Raw genomic sequence first — 15830 nt, forward strand, 5'->3', positions numbered from 1 at the left:
ACATTGAATGTTCCTGAGTGGCCTAGTGAGAGTTCTGACCAAAATCGGCTTCAAAATCTATGGCAAGACATGAAAATGGCTGTCTAGCAATGATCAACAACCAACTTGACAGAGCTTGAAGAATGTTTAAAAGAATAATTTGCAAATATTGTATAATACAGGTGTAATAATACAGCTCTTAGAGGCGTACTCAGAAAGACTCACAGCTGTAAATGCTGCCAAAGATTCTAACATGTTTCCACTTTGTAATTATGGGGTATTGTGTGTTGATGGTGTTTTTTACATGTTTTAATCCATTTTGAATGCAGGCTGTAACACAAAAGAATGTGCAATAAGTCAAGGGTATTAATACTTTCGGAAAGCACCGTATAATGGTCAAGTCATATTGACAAAGGTTTTGTGAAGATGGGGAGAGGTACAGAATATCTGTGTATTTGACAGAAAAATCAACTGTACTAGTTGTACAGGTTCTGATTTTGTCCCGTCTGGATTACTGTCCGGTAACATAGTCCGTTGCAGCAAAGAAAGACCTAGCAAAGCTGCAGCTGCCTCAGAACAAAGTAGCACACCTTGCGCTTAAGTACACACACATAACTAACATCAACAACATGCATGATAGTCTTTCATGGTTGAGGTTTGAAGGGAACTTGACTACTTCTCTTGTATTCTTTTTAAGAAACATTTTTGTGTTGAAAATGCCTAACCACTTGTAAAATATATTTGCATACACTTCAAACACTTCAAACAGACATACATACCCCACCAGTCATGTATAGGTTTTTTCACTCTACCCAAACCAAAAACAGATTTAATGCGTCGCTCAGTTATGTATAGAGCCATGTCATCATGGAATGAGTTGCCACCAGATGCTACTTGTAATCACAGCACCTCTCCTCTTTCTAAAGATCTAATTGAAATGTACTGTTTAAGATTATTCATATGTATTGTTATAGATAAAGGGGCGGCAGGGTAGCCTAGTGGTTAGAGCATTGGACTAGTAACCCAAAGGTTGCAAGTTCGAATCCCTGAGCTGACAAGGTACAAATCTGTCGTTCTACCCCTGACCCGGCAGTTAACCCACTGTTCCTAGGCCGTCATTGAAAATAAGAATTTGTTCTTAACTGACTTGCCTAGTAAAATAAAGCTATTGTGTGTGTGTGTCAGAAGACACACCTCCTCATTTTCCCTTACCCTATCACATTTCCTTTCCCTTGGTTTAAAAACCCAATCAGTTGTTTTCTCTGTAGCTTGATCTCTTTGTGTCTCGATATCGCTCTCTGGTCCTCTGGATTGAGCTCTTGTTTGTTTGAGCACCTCCATATCACTTTGTCCCCAACTGTGAGTATTGTTTTTGTTATGGTGTTTGATGGTGGGAAAAGGGGGAACCAAGACAAGTTGCTCATGGGCATACACTACCCGTAGGACTACATTGTCTACGAACACTAGTTAGAACTGGGCGGACTACCCACTGTATTTTTAGTTAGTTAGCTGTATGGAAGTAGGCTAGTCTAGCTTAGGGGTATTTTGGGATATTTGTTTCTTTCCTTGGGTAGAGCAGAGCTCAGCCCCCCGAGTGTTTGATGGTAGATATTAGTTGTCTGTGGTTATTTCGTTCTCACCGTTACATTGTCACTATCACACTTTGCATGAGTTATGCTACTTCTTGCTAAGAGTCTCAGTCTCGATACTATCCCCCCTAGACTGCCGAGCCAAAGGGATTCGTAACATGTATACAGTATATGAAAAATGTATAAATAGTATTTTTGTTGTCTCGGTGTCTTTCCAACATATAACTCTAATTGAATTTTTCTTATGAAGTTGATGTAATATCTTATGTCCTTGTCTATAACTGTTCTCTACTTGCATTTTTTATTTTTATGTGGACCCCAGGAAGACTATCTGTGGCATGTGCAGTGGCTAATGGGGTCCTGAAACTAAATTCTCTCTCCCTCCCTCTCCCTTTCCCCCTGCTCTGACTGTCCTAAATAACCTTACCAATCTTTGTGTTTACGGACTGGTCTTGGGAAGCCTCCACCTCCTGCAGAGATGGGTAAGGGTATCTCAGCTGATTGGGTCAAAAACACACACACACACACACATACAGTTGAAGTCTGAAGTTTACATACACCTTAGGCAAATACATTTAAACTCCGTTTTTCACAATTCCTGACATTTAATCCTAGTAAAATAATCCCTGTTTTAGGTCAGTTAGGATCACCACTTTATTTGAAGAATGTGAAATGTCAGAATAATAGTAGAGAATTATTTATTTCAGCTTTTCTTTCATCACACATTGTTCCAAATCAGTTATTCATGGGCTTTTTAGTTAAGGAATTTGATTATGGTTGATTTAAAATTAAGTTTGTCAGCCAATCTGGGGAAAGTTAATCTAGTCTGTTTTGTTAACATTACAGTTAATGCAGCGATAATAAACTCAGGCTTATCTTCATCTAAGTAATTTGATTCTCGTTATTGATTTGTTTATTGACACAATTACTATTGGTACTTTTGGGGAGAACAATCTACTGGAAAGCCTCTCTGGGAGTCATTCTCATGGAGAGTGTCACCTTGCCATTGTTTCTGCCAGAATTATGAGCAGATGCTTAGTTCTTAAACTAGGGGACTAAATACTTATGTCATGCAATAAAATGCAAAGTAATTACTTAAAAATCATACAATGTAATTTTCTGGATTTTTGTTTTAGATTCTGTCTCACAGTTGAAGTGTACCTATGATAAAAATGACAGACCTCTGCATGCTTTGTAAGTAGGAAACACTGCTGATTTTGCAGGTTATCAAGTATTTTTTCTCCCCACTGTAGATAGATAGACACTATGCTTTCCCCTACTGTACCTGCCTGCTTTCACCGCCTGTCCCCAGACGCGCCTCGCACACGTCCTGAGCAATCTGCGCCCACCGACCTGGCTGACTGTCAGCCCTGAGGAGATGGAGTGCCCGGCTTCATGTGGCGGGGGGGAGGGATGAGGGATGCACGGCCATCCTAACATCTGTGTGCCCTGTGGGAACTACGAAGCAGCACTTTGCAGGGAAGTCAGACTAGTGGTGTGATACCCTGAGCCCCAGTAAGGATACACTGTATAAGACACTGACAGAAAGGGTGGAATAGCACTTAGCACAACAAATTGTTCAGGGTGCTGCTCTCTGCTCTGCAGACCTATTGTTGGATAAAATCCTATTTGTTTTCTTTCAAATGTTTAGCTGTGCTTGATTGGGTTTGTTTGGCACTGTCACACCCTGATCTGTTTCACCTGTCCTTGTGATTGTCTCCACCCCCTCCAGGCGTTGCTGATTTTCCCCAGTGTATTTATCCCTGTGTTTCCTGTCTCTCTGTGCCAGCTCGTCTTGTATGTTTCCAAGTCAACCAGCGTTTTCCCATTTCTCCTGCTTTTTGCGTTTCTCTAGACCTCCCGGTTTTGACCCTTGCCTGTTTCTGGACTATGTACCTGCCTGACTGACCATTCTGCCTGCCTCTACCACAAGCCTGTCTGCCACTCTGTACTTCCTGGACTCTGATCTGGTTTTGACCTTTTGCCTGTCCACAACCATTCTCTTGCCTACTTCTTTTGGATTAATAAAAATTGTCAGACTCCATCTGACTCCTGTGTCTGCATATGGGTCTGGCATTGTGTCATGATAGGCACAATGGAATAGTCCGAAGCGCAAAACCCTGCCTACAGTATCTGGCAAGCTCTATTATTTGAAAGGGAACAAATAGTATTTGAACCCATGTCTGGTTCTCTGAGGCTACTGTAAGACACCAGTGTAGGTCTCAGGCATAATAGTCAGATCCACAGGTAAGATATACCAGCAACAAATATGACATTTAGGCAGGTGGAAAGAGAACTAAAATATCCTAATCTAGTAGAAGTGCTGTTACTATAATTACATTTTACTCAAATAGAAGTACAACAGAATAGAAGTAAAAAAAAAAATGTTGGTACTTTCAAAATAAAAACATTGACCTTGATAATTAACTCATTTCCCTAAGGTTACCTAAACTTTGTCACAATCTTTATCATGCAATAAATAGAAAAAGGAAGAGAAGAAATATTCACTCACTCACTCAATGCCAAATGAAGAGTGCCAGGGCACACTGGACATGCCTAAAGGATTTGATGTCAAATTAGCTCTAGAGGCAACGACTTAATCTCATGTACTGTAAATGCAAAATTAATGAGCAAAGCTTTGAGACCCCCTGAAATAGAAAGGGGGATAGATTGATAAACTATAGGCTACGTGTACAGAGTACACTAGGATATGTTGTGTTCCTTCAGAAAAAAACTAAGTAATTCTGTTTTAACTCCTCTCAACTTGCCGTTTAGTTTCAGCAGGAGCAGATTTTCAAGGTGAAACAAGTCTCTCCTGGCTGGCTTTGCAGTAAAGACCAGTCCAGCACAGCTAAAAAAAAATGCGTAAAGGGCAGCAGAGTCAGGCAGGCCTGTGTTCAGTTTGAGACGGCTTCTTTATGTATGGAAAGGATTGAAGCATGTCAATCTTGTCTGATACACAGGCAAGGTACCCATCCAGCTCCCCTGTACCTTGTGACCTTTTGGGCATCAGTGATGACAAGAAATCAAATGTAATAAAAGCTGAAGAACATATGCACATCCAGGTATTTTTTGCAGGTGCTGGAGTTATAAGTGAATTCCTGAAAAATAAAAATAAACTCCCAGGTGATTTTATTATAATAACGTTTCTACCATTAGGTCTTCATCAAGCATCCATTATCCCAGATAGGGGTGGAAGGTCCTATATATAAGGGCACTTCTCAGTGACATCACTTCTTGAAACAGGGTAAGCATGAGAGTAAGCCACCTCAATATTTCTAGCCTTAGGTGATGTCTCTCTAGGTGCTGATCCGTCGTCAGTATTGTGGAATAATTCTAAATGTTAAGGTAGTATTTGAATCGGAGAACGCTGATCCGAGAGCAGCTCTCCCTTCCTTTCAATCCTGTCAGTATCAACACATGCCTCAACGACGCACTTAGCGAACATTCTCTCTGCGTGGTGTTTTGGGAAACGCAAGTTACATCTTCGGCAACTGTAGGTAAGATGCATCGCTGACCCCTGTAGGTCTTAGCTTAATAGATATTGCAATATAAGGGCTAACAATTGTTTTGGAAGATGGATATAAAATCTTATTTAGTCCTTTTGATATAGAATTGTATGACTCTTGTATGTATAAAAGCAATACTTTAAAAAATTGTATGATAAAATATTGAATTTGGCCTTTACTGCTATAGTAACGATGGAAATCAACAACTGACTTGTCTTCACCTGATTCTTTCTTGTAAGCATTTTCCCATTCTGGACTATGAGATCAAATCCAATTTTATTGGTCCCATACATATATTTAGCAGATGTTATTGGAGGTGTAGCAAAATGCTTGTTTTCCTAGCTCCAACAGTGCATTAGTATCTAACAATTCACAACAATACACACAAATCTAAAACAAAAATAATGGATAATTAATTATAATAATGAATAAATATATAAATATTAGGACGAGCAATGTTGGAGTGGCATTGACTAGAATAAAGTAGAATACTGTATATACATATGAAATGAGTAAAACAGTATGTAAACATTAAAGTGACCAGTGATTCCAGGTCTATGTACATACGGCAGCAGCCTCTAGGGTACAGTGTTGAGTAATCGGGTGGTAGCCGGTTAGTGACATTGACTAAAGTTCAGGGCAGGGTAGTGGGTGGAGGACGGCTAGTGATGGCTATTTAACAGTCTCATGGCCTTGAGATATAAGCTGTTTTTCAGTCTCTCTGTCCCAGTGTTGACCTCATCATCCTCTGGAGAGCCCTGCATTTGCAGTTGGTGCAGTTGCCGTACCAGGTGATGATACACCCTGAGAGGATGCTCTCAATGGTGCATCTGTAAAGGTTTGTGAAGGTCTTAGGGGCCAAGCTGAATTTTTCCAGGCTCCTAAGATTGAAGAGGAGCTGTTGTGCCTTTTTCATTTCAGAGTGTCAGTGATGTGTACACAGAGGAACTTGAAGCGTTTCACCTTCTCCTCTGCGGTCCAGTCGATGTGGATGGGGGCGTGCTCCCTTTGCTTTCTACTGAAGTCCACAATCAGTTCCTTCGTTTTGTTGACATTAAGGGAGAGGTTGTTTTCCTGCCACCACTCTGCCAGGCCCCTCACCTATTCCCTGTAGGCTGTCTCGACATTGTTGGTAATCAGGCCTCCTACTGTTGTGTTGTTTGCAAACTTGATGATTGAGTTGGAGGCGTGCAGGACCATGCAGTCATGGGTGAACAGGGAGTACAGGAGGTGACTGAACACATGCCCTTGTGTTGAGGATCAGCATAGTGGAGGTGTTATTTCATACATTCACCACCTGGGGGCGGCCCGTCAGGATGTCCAGGACCCAGTTGCACAGGGCGGTGTTCAGACCCAGGGCCCCGAGCTTAATGATGAGCGTGGAGGGTACTATGGTGTTGAAGGCTGAGCTATAGTCAATTAACATCATTCTTACATAGGTATTCCTCTTTTCCTGATTGGATAGGGCAGTGTGCAGTGCGTTGTTGATTGCATTGTCTGTGGATCCATTGGGGCTGTATGCAAATTGAAGGGGATCTAGGGTGTCAGGTAGGGTGGAGGTGATTTGATCCTTAACTAGCCTCTCAAAGCACTTCATGATGACAGATGTGAGTGCTACAGGGAAATAGTAATTTAGTTCAGTTACCATTTCTTTCTTGGGTCAGGAACAATGGTGGATATATTGAAGCAAGTGGGAACAGCAGACTGGGATAGGGAGAGATTGAATATGTCCGTAAACACTCCAGCCAGCTAGTCTGCGAATGCTCTGAGGACGTGGCAAGGGATGTCATCTGGGCCGGGTTAACACACTTAAATGTCTTGGTCACGTCGGCCACAGAGAACGATGTTATTTAGACTAGTGTTGGCTAACTAGCTAACTGTAGCTAGCTAGCAAACATTAGCTGACATTTTTGTTGGGCCTACCAACTAAGCTAGCTAGCTAGTTATCATCTACAGAATAGACTTTCCATGCAATCTGTTTTTTTTTTGTGGAGGGGATTAGCTAGCACTATAGCTAGCTAGTTGTATATCCTTGACTAGCTAGCTAGGTAGCTAACTAAAGCTGGTAAATATGCTATGGTCCCTACTCGCTATCTAACTAGCTAGCTATTGTTAGCTGGGCTCCATGGTCTTATCTTCCCTGAACCTTGTTTTCAGGGTATCCATGCCAAGGGTATTACGTGAGACACACCCAGTATGTTAACGTAAGCTAGCTACCTAGCTACTTCTGTACTTATTTCAACACAAGCACTATTATGGAAACACAACAACTAGCTAGGTAGCTAGCTAGGCTTAAATGATAGAAATCCCCATGAAGTAATAACACAAAAAATGTTCAGTAGAATTTATGTATCCAAAAAAGCTAATTGCATTTAAAACTTACTTTCTCTCTCACTTCGTTTCTTTTGCAGCAATCTTTCATGTCTGGATTTTGCACACTGTTTAAACTATTTATTTGACGTGAACCGTTTGTGAACCCACTCCAGATCTTTATTGCAGAGTTATGTCAATGAGGTGGTCTGGTTTCAATTGGCTAACACTTATCAACTGGTTTGTACAGGCTGAAATATGGTGCGTTGGGATGCTTTCGGAAACTTTAACAGTTGTTACAAGCATTCGTTGTTACTCCCGTGTAATAAAAAAAATGCAATTACCAACATTCCATGTTGTTATTCAAGTGTAACTATGAGTTATTACAATTAATTCCAATACTTGTTACAGTGTAATTACAGTGTATTTGGAAAGTATTCAGACCACTTCCTTTTTCCACATTTTGTTACATTACAGCCTTATTCTAAAATGGATTAAATAAAACTGCGGGGCCTGGATTAACCTCTACATCACCAGAGCAACAGAGGAGGAGTGGGATAAGGGTACGGCTAAAGGCTATCAGTACGTTCGGGAACAGGGAGTAAAAGGGACGCGATAGAACAGTTTGGCTGTGTGGCCAGCTCTAGGAAGAGACTTGGTGGTTGATGAGGGAAATAATCTATTTAATCTATTTTAGAATAAGGCTGTAACGTAACAAAATGTGGAAAAAGTCAACAGGTCTGAATTATTTCCAAATGCACTGTACATATGTAATAACATTGTAATAAGGACACTTTCAAATGAAATGTTACCAAACCTTTTCTCTATTTCATGACACGTCTCTCTAACTAAGTTATTTTTGCCTTTTTGAAAATCTTCTGATCATCATCATCTGGTTTGTGTGCTCAGCTTGATTTTATTGGCCTGTTTTGAACTTGATGCAAGATTTTCTTTTTTTGATTGGTCACTGACTAAACAACAATAACAAAAAATCTGGGTCCAAGGGGCTCCCGCCCTCAAACTTTCTGTGCCACCATGATTTAGTATCATGGATAGCCTACAAAGTTGTACTCTGTAACAGATGGTTTTAGAAAGGTAGCAAAGTAAAGCACTTAATTCAAAGTAACATTTCTGACTTAGAAAAACACTAAGTACTCGGAAAAGCTACTCAATTACAGTAATGAGACTATTTGTAATTCGTTTGTTCCACCCCTGCATTTAGGGCCACCGATAGTGTGGATTTGCAATACAATGAATTAAACCATGTCACCCCATATGAAGGGACTTTAAAAAAAATAATTTGATAGATTAATACAGTATGTCTTTAATATGACAAGCACATGACATCACACTCCACATCAGGGAATAAGTAACCAATCTAAATGTCATACTCTCTCTCAATCCCACAGCAAGGGCTTTTTTGACACGCATAATTATTTTCAGCGTATCAGATCCTTCCAAAGCTTGATGTCCAAATAGGCTGAAAATCCTACAGTGTATTCAAAGTCAGTATGGTCCTACCTCCCTTTTCTCTCACTCTGTCTCTGTCTGTCTGTCTGTCTGTCTGTCTGTCTGTCTGTGTGTGTGTGTGTGTGTGTGTGTGTGTGTGTGTGTGTGTGTGTGTGTGTGTGTGTGTGTGTGTGTGTGTGTGTGTGTGTGTGTGTGTGTGTGTGTGTGTGTGTGTGTGTGTGTGGCCTCTCATGGCTGATGTGTCCATCCCTGAATGTTGTTCCCCAACAGCCACCCTGCCGACTGCTTGTTACAGTCTGTGACTTGTGTCAGATAGCCCATCATTACCATCACTGCCCCTCACATACACTCATGCACAGACAGACACACACACACAAAATCATGTGCACACCATAGAAATAGAATGAATAGAAGTTAATGATGGCTGAATGGGTGTACTGGCATTTTGAGAGTACCCATTGGAGCAGAACAGGAAGTAAAAAACAGGAAGTGAAAGCAGGAAGTGTTCACATCAATCTCTGCTGTGTCAACTGACATAGCAAAAAAATACATTCCATTGAATGAGCCACATCAGTTATCATAATTTGAATGATCTTTGTACACAAACATGGAAATTATTGCATTACAGTACCAGGTAGCCATTTTGTGTACCCATTAGTTTACCAGTCAAATTGCCAAGGTTAGAGGTTCCAAGCCCATTCTATTCATTATATTTCTATGGTGCACACACACATGGTTGAATGTAGCCTCTGTTTGCTCTATTTGGCCAGGATCCGTGTGTGTATGTGTGTGTGAGTGAGCGTGAGTATGAGTGAGAGGGTGAGGGAGAGGGAGAGGGACAGGTGGAGAGGGGAGATGGGGAGAGAGACTACAAGGCAGAGAAGGAATTTTGTAAAATAAATAATAGGCCTTCATACATTTTTATGACCACATCGATAAGGTCAGCCATGTGCTGTAGTTACTAAGCAACGCTGCTGCCACCCAGTGTTGGACAGTTGCAAATTGGAGAAGTCAAACTCAAACATATGTGTATATACACCACGTCATTTCAACGTGGAGAATTGGGTAATATTTAGTAGATACATTGATCAATGAGATTCCAACATCTTTTCACCCACTCAAAAACACAGCAAAAACTTTGTTGAATTCCCAATATGTTATTACTATGCTTTCAACCATCTAAAAGCACAACCAAATTCCAATGGAAAATCAAAGTCAGATTTTTGGTTTAATTGTCACCTGAATGTGTTATCACTGCACTTTCAACCATTAAAACAGGGACTGGCAACTTTGACGAGGATGGGGCGATAAAAAAGATGAGCTCATCATGAGGGGCCGCAATGGTTTGCAGGTCTACATATCCACATCCATACCAACACATGCAATCAGAGCCGGCCCTAGCCTTTTGGGGGCCCTACGTAAAATTTGGTTGTGAGCAAAACATTTTAGCGGCCCTCCTCTTGACAGCGTAGAGAACATTCTTCAGTTTTAAAGCAAGTCTGCTGCAATTCTGCACATTTGCCATGGAGCAGAGAGAATATAATGCAAATGTTTAACTAATTTCATGCAGTTCTATGCATTAATTTGGCAGGTAGCCTAGCGGTTAAGATCATTGGGCCAACACCAAAAGGTCACTGGTTCAAACCCCAAGGTGGAAAAATCTGCCCTTGAACAAGGCAGTGAACCCACAGCAACTGCTCCACAGGTGCCAATGATGTGGATGTCAATGAAGGCAGCCCCCTGCACCTCTTCTGCATTAGGTTAAATGCAGAAGACACATTTCAGTTGAATGCATTCTCGGTCTCTCCTTCACTGCAGCCGAGGTGAGTAAGACATTTAAACGTGTTAACCCTCGCAAGGCTGCAGGCCCAGACGGCATCCCCAGCCGCGCCTCAGAGCATGCGCAGACCAGCTGGCCGGTGTGTTTACGGACATATTCAATCAATCCCTATACCAGTCTGCTGTTCCCACATGCTTCAAGAGGGCCACCATTGTTCCTGTTCCCAAGAAAGCTAAGGTAACTGAGCTAAACGACTACCGCCCCGTAGCACTCACTTCCGTCATCATGAAGTGCTTTGAGAGACTAGTCAAGGACCATATCACCTCCACCCTACCTGACACCCTAGACCCACTCCAATTTGCTTACCGCCCAAATAGGTCCACAGACGATGCAATCTCAACCACACTGCACACTGCCCTAACCCACCTGGACAAGAGGAATACCTATGTGAGAATGCTGTTCATCGACTACAGCTCGGCATTCAACACCATAGTACCCTCCAAGCTCGTCATCAAGCTCGAGACCCTGGGTCTCGACCCCGCCCTGTGCAACTGGGTACTGGACTTCCTGACGGGCCGCCCCCAGGTGGTGAGGGTAGGCAACAACATCTCCTCCCCGCTGATCCTCAACACGGGGCCCCACAAGGGTGCGTTCTGAGCCCTCTCCTGTACTCCCTGTTCACCCACGACTGCGTGGCCACGCACGCCTCCAACTCAATCATCAAGTTTGCGGACGACACAACAGTGGTAGGCTTGATTACCAACAACGACGAGACGGCCTACAGGGAGGAGGTGAGGGCCCTCGGAGTGTGGTGTCAGGAAAATAACCTCACACTCAACGTCAACAAAACTAAGGAGATGATTGTGGACTTCAGGAAACAGCAGAGGGAACACCCCCTATCCACATCGATGGAACAGTAGTGGAGAGGGTAGCTAGTTTTAAGTTCCTCGGCATACACATCACAGACAAACTGAATTGGTCCACTCACACTGACAGCGTCGTGAAGAAGGCGCAGCAGCGCCTATTCAACCTCAGGAGGCTGAAGAAATTCGGCTTGTCACCAAAAGCACTCACAAACTTCTACAGATGCACAATCGAGAGCATCCTGGCGGGCTGTATCACCGCCTGGTACGGCAACTGCTCCGCCCTCAACCGTAAGGCTCTCCAGAGGGTAGTGAGGACTGCACAACGCATCACCGGGGGCAAACTACCTGCCCTCCAGGACACCTACACCACCCGTTGTTACAGGAAGGCCATAAAGATCATCAAGGACATCAACCACCCGAACCACTGCCTGTTCACCCCGCTATCATCCAGAAGGCGAGGTCAGTACAGGTGCATCAAAGCTGGGACCGAGAGACTGAAAAACAGCTTCTATCTCAAGGCCATCAGACTGTTAAACAGCCACCACTAACAGTGTGAGTGGCTGCTGCCAACACACTGTCATTGACACTGACCCAACTCCAGCCATTTTAATAATGGGAATTGATGGGAATTATGTAAATATATCACTAGCCACTTTAAACAATGCTACCTTATATAATGTTACTTACCCTACATTATTCATCTCATATGCATATGTATATACTGTACTCTACATCATCGACTGCATCCTTATGTAACACATGTATCACTAGCCACTTTAACTATGCCACTTTGTTTACTTTGTCTACACACTCATCTCATATGTATATACTGTACTCGATACCATCTACTGTATGCTGCTCTGTACCATCACTCATTCATATATCCTTATGTACATATTCCTTATCCCCTTACACTGTGTATAAGACAGTAGTTTTGGAATTGTTAGCTAGATTACTTGTTGGTTATCACTGCATTGTCGGAACTAGAAGCACAAGCATTTCGCTACACTCGCATTTAACATCTGCTAACCATGTGTATGTGACAAATAAAATTTGATTTGATTTGAAATGTGCATCTGGCTATGTATCCTCCACTCCCTTACAAAAATGTACCATGGTACTTCCACTTATATAGTCCTGGGTAGCTCAGTTGGTAGAGCATAGATCAAATCAAATGTCATATATACATATTTAGCCGATGTTATTGTGGGTGTAGCGAAATGCTTGTGTTCCTAGCTCCAACAGTGCAGTAGTATCTAACAATACACAAATCTAAAAGTAAAAGAATGGAATTAAGAAATATGTAAATATTAGCACTTGCAATGTCGGAGTGGCATTGACTAAATACAGTAGAATTGAATACAGTATATACATATGAGATGAGTAAAGCAATATGTAAACATTATTAAAGTGACTAGTGTTCGATTATTAAAGTTGCCAGTGATTCCACTACTGGTCAAAAGTTTTAGAACACCTACTCATTCAAGGGTTTTTCTTTACTTTTACTATTTTCTACATTCTACAATAATTAGTGAAGACATCCAAACAATTAAATAACACATTTGGAATAATGTAGTAACCAAAAAAGAATCAAAATATATTTTAAATTTGAGATTCTTCAAATAGCCAACCTTTGCCTTGATGACAGCTTTGCACACTCTTGGCATTCTCTCAACCAGCTTCATGAGGTAGTCACCTGGAATGCATTTCAATTAACAGGTGTACCTTCCTAATATGTTTATTTCCTTCTTAATACATTTAAGCAATGGACATTAGACAGTTGAAAATCTGTCCTTAGATCTGATGAGTCCAAATTTGAGATTTTTGGTTCCAACAGCCGTGTCTTTCTGAGACGCCGAGTAGGTGAATGGATGATCTCCCCATATGTGGCTCCCCCCGTGAAGCATGGAGGAGGAGATTTGATGGTGTGGGGGTGGTTTTCTGGTGACACTGTCTGTGATTTTTGTTTTTGAATTCAAGGCACTCTTAACCAGCATTGGACCACAGAGTGAAGGAAAAGCAAAAGCAAGTGCTCAGCCTATGTGGACACTCCTTCAAGACTGTTGGAAAAACATTCCTCATGAAGCTGGTTGAGAGAATGGCAAGAGTGTGCAAAGCTGTCTTCAAGGTAAAGGGGGGCTTCTTTCAATATTAAATATATTTTGATTTGTTTAACACTTTTTTGGTTACTACATGATTCCATTTGTGTTATCCATAGTTTTGATGTATTCACTATTATTCTACAATGTAGAAAATAGTCAAACATAAAGAAAAATGTTGAATGAGTAGGTGTGTCCAAACATTTGACTGGTATTGTACATGTCGGTTATTTTGCTCTAGGAAGCCCACAGGTCTCACAAGACTCATCTGAAGGTCCCCTGGTACCAGTTGAAAAAAATGTATGTAAATATACAGTGCATTCAGAAAGTCATTCAGACCCCTTGACTTTTTCCACATCCAGAGGAAAGGGTGCCTCCTACTGGCCCTTCAACACCACTTCCAGCAGCATCTGGTCTCCCATCCAGGACCAACCCTGCTGAGCTTCAGAAGCAAGCCAGCAGTGGGATGCAGGGTGATATGCTGCTGGATGTACTATCAGATAAGAATGATCAGTCACACAACACAATCAATCACAATATAGAAATAAAAATAGAATTCCCCGGGTATAGAGTGCACTTTCAAAACTCAGTCACTGCTCTGTTCAACTTAGCAAGCTTGCAAGCAAACATTGACACGTTGGAGCTCATTGAATGTTGATAAAAGATGAATGATTCAGGAAATGAATGGAAACCAATGTTAATCACGGTACTATAGCGAAACCCTTTAAACAATAATTCCAAGGCCAATGCCTATCTGAAATCCATTGCAAAAAATGCCCTGCATGCAATAGAAAATATGTCCAGCGTCATAAAATAAGTCCTCTGCTCGTCTCGGAACAAAGCCATCCTCTACATCTCCTGATCTGACGAAGCCAGGATAGCTCCGGTTGCAACGTTGGTTAATCCTCCACACAGCAGTCAAATTCAGGTAATTTCCATAGATCGATATTTAACAAGACTTTCTCTAGACTTGTAAGAGGTAAGTATGATTTAGCAAGTCGCTTTGTTAAATGCTATTTGTATCTTCACCGATGTAAAAGTTAAATCTCAACAACAGTGTTGTCTCCCTTCTCCTGATGTCACAAGCAGCATCACCAGTTCGAGTGACAAAAAGGCACAAAATAATTAGGTGAACAATACAATTATGAACTTCTTAAAGCTGCAATATGTGACTTTTCGTGCGACCCGACCAAATTCACCATCTGTGGATCTGTTGGGGCGGTATGCAAATTGGGGTGGGTCTAGAGTTCCTGGGATAATGGTGTTGATGTGAGCCATGACCAGCCTTTTAAAGCACTTCATGGCTACAGACATGAGTGCTACAGGTTGTTAGTCATTTAGGCAGGTTACCTTAGTGCTCTTGGGCAAAGGGACTATGTTGGTCTGCTTAAAACATATTGGTATTACAGACTCGGACAGGGAGAGGTTGAAAATGTCATTGAAGACACTTGCTAGTTGGTCAGCGCATGCTCGCAGTACACGTCCTGGTAATCTGTCTGACCCTGCGGCCTTGTGAATGTTGACCTGTTTAAAGGTCTTACTCACATTGGCTGCGGAGAGTGTGATCACACAGTCTTCCAGAACAGCTGATTTTCCTAAGTTCCTCTTTGTGCACCTGCCTTGTTGATAGTGTTGTTATGAAGGCAGAGCAAAGCTTTATTATGGGCAGACTTCTCCCCATCTTAGATACTGTTGCATCAACATGTTTTGATGCAACAGTTTAGTCTCCTCAACTTGCTCAATTTCCACATTATTCAATACAAAATTGAGTTTAGGTGTAGGGTTTAGTGAATGATTTGTCCGAATTACAATGCTTAAAGTTTTAGAAATATTTAGGACAAGCTTATTTCTTTCCACCCATTCTGAAACTGACTGCAGTTCTTTGTTAAATGTTGCAGTGATTTCACTCACTGTAGTAGCTGACGTGTATAGTGTTAAGTCATCTGCATACATAGACACACAAGCTTTACTCAGAGCCAATGGCAGGTCATTAGTAATGATTTTTAAAAGTAAGGGGCCTAGACAGCTACCCTGGGGAATTCCTGATTCTGCCTGGAATATGTTGGAGAGGCTTCCATTAAAGAACACCCTCCATGTTCTGTTAGACAGGTAACTATTTATCCACAATATAGCAGGGGGTGTTTCAATGGCACGTTATCATTTTAAAAGGCTAATTGATCTTTAGAAAACCCTTTTGCAATTATGTTAGCAGAGCTGAAAACTATTTT

The 15830-nt window shown here is 41.7% G+C and overlaps 1 long non-coding RNA gene across 1 annotated transcript; it reads left to right on the top strand.

The window, feature by feature from the left end:
• The first annotated feature begins 1243 nt into the window (after positions 1–1243).
• LOC118390717 (uncharacterized) lies at positions 1244–3631 on the top strand. Its single transcript, XR_004826983.2, has 3 exons — positions 1244–1338; positions 2029–2050; positions 2822–3631. It is a non-coding gene; the product is annotated as an uncharacterized LOC118390717 (long non-coding RNA).
• The last annotated feature ends 12199 nt before the right edge of the window (positions 3632–15830 follow it).

The sequence above is a fragment of the Oncorhynchus keta genome, chromosome 11 (genome assembly GCF_023373465.1).
Source record: "Oncorhynchus keta strain PuntledgeMale-10-30-2019 chromosome 11, Oket_V2, whole genome shotgun sequence".
Taxonomy (NCBI): domain Eukaryota; kingdom Metazoa; phylum Chordata; class Actinopteri; order Salmoniformes; family Salmonidae; genus Oncorhynchus; species Oncorhynchus keta.